General features: G+C 32.7%; 1 protein-coding gene across 3 annotated transcripts in view; it reads left to right on the top strand.

Moving 5' to 3' along the window:
- The window catches only part of ERBB4 (erb-b2 receptor tyrosine kinase 4), a 1,115,448-nt gene that overhangs the window by 25,454 nt on the left and 1,081,392 nt on the right, over positions 1-8,602 (top strand). The gene's annotated exons all lie outside the window — the stretch shown is intronic.

Raw genomic sequence — 8,602 nt, 5'->3', positions numbered from 1 at the left:
CAAATAAACTAGTATTTGGTAACCCTGATATTTAAGACACAGTGGAATATGCAGAATGAAATATTAAAGTACCAAGTAAAAGATTTTTTAGACTTGAAAATTTTGGAGAGAGAATCAAATTTAGGCTATACTCCTTGGAACATTATTGGGCTTTGGTTATAGGAAGGAGAGAAATGAGGAGGACCTACAGATTAAAGAAAACAGATTAAAATGATATTCATTGGCTTCTACCATGTATCAGGCTCTGTGCTGGGTATTTCTACAGAAATTATCCTTATATATCTGACAATAGAGACCTCTTTAAAAATACATCACATCTGTATTGTTACCTATATCCTATATATACATCTATATCTGTCAGAAAGAAAGCTGATATTCAGAGAGGTTAAGTAGTTGCATAAAGTTAAGAGTTCATAAGAAAGATATGAAGTGGAGATTTAAGTCAAATTTCCCCTGACTCCAAAGACATGGTGGTAGGAATGACTAGTGGGTATGTCAAGTAAAATTTGGTTGAGTTGTCCCCCATCCCTGGGGAGAAAATCATAATTAGTCTAAACTAGTTATCACCATTTCATTTCCCATCCCATTCAGCTATGAAAATGGGATAGAATTCTGGTCACTGAAAAGGGAAGTCTGACAGTCTTTAAGGAAAAGATTCTCTCACCAATGGAAAGAGATACACAGGGGAAACACTCCCTTTTTTTTGGCTACATGTCATCATGTCAGCATATGACACCTGGAATTGTGGTAGTTCATCCTGTGGTTCCAGGTGAAGTCATCAATGAGTCCAAAGGCAAAGTAAAAGACAGGAAACACTTGGATTCTCAATGACAAATGTCAAGTCCCTGAACCAACCCGGGAATATCTTTATCTCTGGACCTCCTATATGCAAGAAATTAAATCTCATATTTTTTAAGTCATTTACAGCCAAACTATTTTAACTGATAGAAACCCTAAATGTTCAAATGCAATGCCCTGACTTACTTGGTCAGCTATGAAGGTGGCAGATTCATTCAAATGTCTTCCTCCTTACTTTAAGTTGACTCCCTGTATGGCCATTAGGAAGAAATAGGTAAGTCTAAAGGAAACATTAGGGATCTGTCAGTGTTAGAGAATCCATGTCTGAAAGAGTTGTGAGAATGGAGACTGAATGTAGACTCCTACTAGTTAAGGAATTTCATAGCCTGGTAACTCATTCCATTCCTACCATGCTATAATGTTGCATTAAAATTTGTTTCTCCTGTAACTTTTAAATGTCTTAACAAATAGTACCATTGATTATGAAAAACGCTTTAACCAAATCCTGTTTACAACTTAGAACCATTGAGATGTGAGGTGACAAGGTCACTAAGATCTTAATCTGTAAAATGACCTACCTTTAAAGACTTTTCTCCTTTCTTCTGTACCTTGCCAAACCAGTTTATTACTTCTGTAGTTTATATAAACATGTTGACTTCTCTACACTTCAGTTTTATTTATATTACACAATAGTCATATTGGAAATTAACCAAATTTATTATTGAATTAATCTATTAGATGGTAGAAGTTATAAAATCATCTTACCTGTAGCTAAATGATTATACTTTTGTGTCATGTCTAGTAGTTGTTATGTAAGTAACTGTATATATAAATAAATACATTGAGAGTGAAGTGAACTGAGATAGTTATGGCATGTCTCTTCAGATTTAAAATGTTTCTCATTATAGAAATGTTAAAAGTTTATTTAATGTTACTTTTAAAAAAATTTTATTGGAGTATAGTTGATTTACAATGTTATGTTAGTTTCAAGTGTACAGCAAAGTGAATCAGTTATACATATACATATATTCAGTCTTTTTTTAGATTCTTTTCCCATATAGGCCATTACAGAGTACTGAGTAGAGTTACCTGTGGTATACAGTAGGTCCTTATTAGTTATCTATTTTATATATAGTAGTGTGTATATGTCACTCTCAATCTCCCAATTTATCCCTCCCCCCCTTACCCCCTAGTAACCATAAGTTTGTATTCTATATCTGTAACTCTATTTCTGTTTTGTAGATAAGTTCATTTGTACCCTTTTTTTAGGTTCCACATATAATAATGTTAACATTTTAAATGTTTTTGTAACCACATGCTACATGATGATATTTGGTAACAAATTCTTGGGATATTTCATTATTAACTAGTTGTTAATTAAGCATTGAAAGTCGTCTAAAGATCCCAAATTTAGTAAACTACTTAATTAGGAACAGATGATCTCTATTGAAAATGAAAGTCATATGCATATATCAACAACTTCTACCTCACCTAATAATCAATTTGTAGTATCAGTAACAACAATTTTTCACTATTTTTGGAACATATACTATATACCAGGCTCTGTGATAGATGCTTTGCATAAAATATTTCTTAAGAATCTGAAAAATATCCTGCATAGTAGGATTTTTTATCCACATGCTGCCAATGAACAAATGAGGATGTTTAGAGGACAGTAATTTACCTAAACTTACATAATTAGTCAATAGTGGATGCAGTATTTAAATTCATATTTGTCTGACTTTAAAGCTACACATATTTCTTCCCATTGTGATACTCCATATTAGGAATATGGAACATAAGCTTATTTGAAGTAAATTATTTACAAGTAATTCTAATAGTGTTGATTCATGATAATGGATCACTGAACACTATGCAATTATTTTTATAAAACAAATTTAAGAAATGTGTTAAGATTATTAGTCTCTTACGATGCCAGAATGAGGAATATATCTGAATGTTGACCAATAATAACATCAAAAGAATTTGACCCCATTACTATTAGTAAAGACCTTAGTATTATTTATGTAAGAAAGCAATTTTATGAAAAGCACATGGCAAATTATTTGTCAAAATAAAAAAGTTAATTGTAACAACACAGTATGAAATGGTAAACTTCCTAATTTCACTTATTTCTAAATGTTTTCACTCTGAGATTTAAAAAAAATTGCAGTTGTTTGCTTTGGACTCAGTATGCTTGGAGAATGGGGCTTTTAGATAATTACTTATTTATCATCATTTCCAAAGAGATTGGCAAAATACTATGAGGAGAGTTTTATGTAGGCTCCTTCCAGCTTCTACTTTTAGGGAAATATTCTGGAAAGAGAAACTTTAGGAAGAAGGAACTAGAATTTCAGCATATATGAAAAGGAATAACAAGAAATGATGCAAGGCCTAAGGATATTAGAAAATAAATAATTGTCACATTAATTCAAGGACAAAAGTTTTTTCAGAGGTTTTTGGTAGACTTGAAAGTGAAGAAGCAGTTGATTGTTGGAATTGGCAGATGACAAAAAAGAAGAAACTTGGAGATTCAATGAAAGCAATACTGTTTCAGAAATATACTCATTTTTTTAAAGCTCAAGAAAGTGCTTGAGGGAAGACTGCATAATTTCCATTGTGAATTTTAAGAGCCATTTTAGAAACTCTACCAAAGAAAATGTTCAAGAATGCTGAAATTAGGGTCATTACCCACTGTGATAACCATATATATATATATATTCTGAAAATGTATGTTTATCAATAGATACTCCTAGACTCCACATATTATTTACAACATTAAATTTATGGTGGCCTTGGGTTCTCTAGTAGCATTCCAGTTGTCTGTGTTAATGATATGATTCTTTGATTAAGTATATGAAGAACCTTATGCCTTTGATATAAGCATTTAGCTGCTTTTTATTTTTCCCATCTTTATTGAGATATAGTTGACATATAATGTATAATTTTAAGGTGTACAACATGATGACTTGATACACATATATATTGTGAAATTAGCTCCTTTTTAGAGAGCTTTGAATTTGACAAAGATATAAGAAATTAAAAAAAAATTTTTCTGTAGAATAAATGACTCATAAAATGTGACTACCAAATTATGACACAGTCCATAAGTAAATTATGTTTAATAGTTTGTCCTTATACATTAATTGGTCCGTTTGATGACATTAAAGTTAACTACACTTGATTTCTATTTAATAATATATGTTTGGTCTAGGATTTGATTTTACCCTGCTTACATGCTAATAAGTAGCCTGCTAGTGTGTCATAGATGGTGTGAGAAGAAATGAGACTCTTGGGTCAGAAACAAAGGACTTCATTACTTCTGTCACATTATTATTATTATTCTATCCCCTCTATAGGCTTTTCCAGTATACTTTTCTGTATTATTTTTAATGCTTACTTTGGAGATTAAGCTATACATCTTCAGGTAATTCCAATGCATATTATCTGTACATTTACTTTAAGGAATACTAACCTAGAGGGCTGAAATTGTCTCTATTAGTTATTCCTTTGAGGTAAGAAGTTAACACTAGAAGAAGTGCCTAGTAAAACATAGCTTTGATTTTTGGAAGTAGTGATGCTTATCTAAAAATAAGACTCAATAACCATCTATCAGTTATATGTACCATTTTCCAATCTCCAAGGACCCTGTACTATATGGAAGTTTGATGGGACTAGAATTTGGGGCTGTTGCAGTAGTAGTGTCACAGTCAGAGAGGAGCATGAAAAGTAGTGAATACTTGAAAAAGGAGTATAAAAAATAATGGATTAGGAGAATATCTCCATATGGTCCAATGCCAACCATGGCCAATATACATATTATAGGCCAGTTTTGGAACTAATATTTATTAGATGGGACATTTCAAGGAGCCTACACACACATAGATACTTAACAACTAGTTTTGTTTTCCAGAAGCAGTAAATTTTCCTCTCAGTCTTTCCCCTTACACTTGCTTCACGCATCAGCATTCTTTTCTCTTCATGCCTGAGATCCCCCAGGACATAACTTTGTCCACAATTGGCAAAAATCAAGACCTTCAAAAATTCAAAAATACCACATTAAGCATCACAAAGCAAGCTACTTTTTGGCTGTTTCTCTAAAGGTCACATAATGCTTTGTGTTTTCTACAACATGATATGGCATGACAGAACAAAGTTATCTTTTGTACTTGTCAGCATTGTTATATCAACTTCAAATGATGAAATGCTTCTGAGTACGCTGTTGCTTTTTTCCTTTGGGGGCTTACACTGATTTCTTTAAAGTATTATGTGCATCAAATAAATGATTCATTTATTATCTGTGACACCTGAAGTTTGCTAAAAAAGTATCTAGACATCATTTCAAAACTGCATTTGGATGCTATTTGCTTTTGAAGTGATAAACTGCAGTTCATTTGGACTTTGTCTTCAAGTTACCATTTTTACTTAACATCTGTGTTTTGCAGTAGGAGAAGAGGTCATACACTCACTGGATGTTATCAGGACAAAGTTTAGACTGTCAGGAAATAAATTTTAATGTTTAATATGTTTAATTGAATGGTTTTTATTAAAAACTTGAGTCAAAATCATATTTTGATTTGGTAATACAGATGACATAACTTGTATTAGTTAGGGTAATACTGGCTGATAGAACATAAAACCCTTATGTAATAGTGGCTTAACTCAATAGGGTTTATTTCCCTTGGCATAACAATTCAATGAAGATGTTTCTGGTTGAACTTCGGTGTAGGGTCCTACCATCTTCATATGGTTGTCATTGTGGCCTGGTTGATGTCTGCAGCCAGATGGGGGAAAATAGAATGGAAGGTTGCATGTGGAAAGTTTCTATGAGCCAAACCTGAAAGTGGCATACACTATTTTTGCCCATATTCTCTTGGCTAGGATTTAATTCATTGACATACCCAACTCCAAGGGAAATATGTTCAAGCTGTGTGCTTAGAAGTGGCTTTGGTAAACAGCCAGCAGCCTCTGCTCTAGGAACCTTAATTGGGGAGATTCTCTGTTATGGTGGAGAGAGATTTAAATTCGAGGTCAGTCAGCCTTAAGATAAAATGTAGCTTAGCCAGTTACAAGCTATGAAACCCTGGGAAAATTATTAATCTTCTATTTGCCAGAGTATACTGAATCATAGAATAGGGAAATAACACCTACTGCACAGGATTGTTAAAGATTAAATGATATAATGTGTATAAAGTGCTTAGCACGATGAAAGGAACATTAGAAACACTTGAAGATGATAGTTTTAATTTTTATTGTTAAATTATATATTCTATGATGGTCTATAATATGATTTCATTGAATATTAGCTTAGTTCAATACCAAAGTAATTTTTAAAAAGGAATTATTTTATGTATAAAACATAGCAGTCCAAGAAAATTGTGCATTTTAGCAGCTGTCCAAAGCAAATGAATACATAAATATTTATGCAGCAGAACTAAATTTGGGGGCAGATAGGACACAAACTCAACGTTTACTTGGTTTTCTTTTCAGGCAGTAGATGCTAACTTTGAAGGTTTTTAACTGAATAAATTTGCTTCTTGGTTGAATTTGATAAGGAAGGAAATTAAAAACCTTTAGGATAATTAGAAGAGTAAAATTATATATAGCCTTAGTCCATTTGGGCTGCTATAACAGAATATCAAAGACTGGGCGGCTTAAACAACAAACTTTATTTCTCTTAGTTCTAGAGGCTGGAAAGTCCAAGGTCAAGGTGCCAGCAGATATTGTGTCTGCTGAGAGCCCACTTACTGGTTCATAAATGGCCATCTTCTCCTTATGTCTTCACATGGCAGAAGAGGTGAGGGAGCTCTCTGGGGTCTCTTTTATAAGGGATTAATCCCATTCATGAGGAATTCACCCTCGTGACCTAATCATCACTTATCAAAGGACCTATCATCACACTGGGGGTTAGGTTTCAACCTACACAACACAAACATACAAGTCTATAGGAAGTGTGTATGTATACGTGTAACTATATCCATATCTGTCTATATATCTATCTATCTGTCTATCTAAAGAGACTATCATTTCTCTAATGTCTATCCTATGATAACGTATCTCATGTAATTTTAATATTTTTGTATCTTGCTTATTCAAATCATTTAAAATCTAATATAATTACAGTTATATATTCATAAAGAAGAAAAATGTGCTGTATACTTTAATGTCATGGGACTTACTGTATAAATAAGCCATGAGAATCCACTTTTAGAAAAAGTACAGCTCTTCTTTAACAGAAATAACATGATTTACCTGCTACTTTTCCTTCTACATAAAAGAATCTAGAGGAGAAAAAATCATATTGAAACTAAACATGAAAGTATAAAACTGTACTTTTAAAAAATTAATAAAATTCATATTTATGTTCAATTTTCAGAGACCCCAGATCCTTGGCTGCATATAGTTCTAGATCATTCATTTATAGTTTTATATTTTAAAAGCTTTCTTCATCTTGATTCATAAAATGATTTCTTGAGTTTCTCTTAGCATTGAAACATAATGACATCTTGTCACCACTAAGTCTTCTGTGAAGAAAAAACAGGACTGAACTTGACCTTTTCTTTGTACTGGGCAGTGAATGATAGGGTTTGAGGAGAGTGATTTTTCAGCTTTAGACCAGAGTAAATATTTCAAGACAGGTATGGTTTCCAGAGTAAAGTTTTACCCTTGTTATAAGTACTTGCATACTAAATCCAAAATCCTGAAATACCTTATTTTCTGTGATTGTCAAAGAAGTATGTGATTGGGAGTTTTTTTTCACTTTCATTGCAATTCTGTTTTTCCCTGAATTTGTTAGATAGCTACTGAGCTAGTTTGACTTATCAATTGTCTTAAGTAATTTCTGCCTAATCAGTTGATGAGTATTTACGTGGATTGGGGTTTGACCTTGTCTGGAGCATCATCAGTCCACATTCAAATTCAGTTATACATGTTACAAGGCTTACTTCATGCCAGCAAATAGACAAATCACACATCCCCAAGATGTCAAGATAAGTCAACATAGAGGATTTGGGGGGAAGCGTTTTTTAGTGCTAGAATTGACTTTGGAAAAGGGGAATCTATTCATGCTGCTTTCATCTACTTTGTGTCATTAAATGTGTGATTGTATATCTCTGTCCTCTGTAATTGAAGATACTGCTGCTGGTATTATGTGCTATGTAAAAGTGTGTCTACAAAGAGTGTGGTAGCACACTGTCTACACAGTGCAGAAAATCAGGTTACCCTCTTCATAATGTCTATCAATGTTATTTTCAGGGTCTGTTGATATTTATGAATTTCCTCCCTCTTTTCTCATTCAAATAGAATTAACCTTTAAGGAAGGACAAAGTTAGAGTATTTCTTCAGTATATATCATGTATATTCCCAGGATTTTCTAGCCTACTGGACAGTTTCTAAGATTCCAGTTTGCTTTCTTAAACTTACTTTCTTTTCCTCTTTTACCTTCTACTTCCCCTGAAAGTAAATGCATAGCATTGCATGAAGAATTAGGGAGCTCTCAGCTCTATAGATAGATTGAACATTTTTTGTAATTTTTTCTAGCTTCTTGGTTCAATGTTTGTTATTCACTGGAGAGCAAATACTTTGTATAGCAAAGGTAGACATTATAAGCCTTCTAAACATGTCTGTGTTGCGTGACAAAAGTTACTGCTCCTCCCTAATCAGCCCGAGAATACATTTTCTTATTGTTCCCTAGAAAGAAATTGGTGAGTCAACAAAATGAAAAAAATAATTAATTAAATTCTAGGACCACTTTTATAATACCCTTATAGTAGTCATTTATATGTTAATATTTTATAATGACTAA

This window comes from Stenella coeruleoalba, assembly GCF_951394435.1.
Source record: "Stenella coeruleoalba genome assembly, chromosome: 6".
Lineage (NCBI taxonomy): Eukaryota > Metazoa > Chordata > Mammalia > Artiodactyla > Delphinidae > Stenella > Stenella coeruleoalba.
Note: the sequence above shows the minus strand (reverse complement) of the source record. Positions and strands in the feature narration are given on the sequence as shown.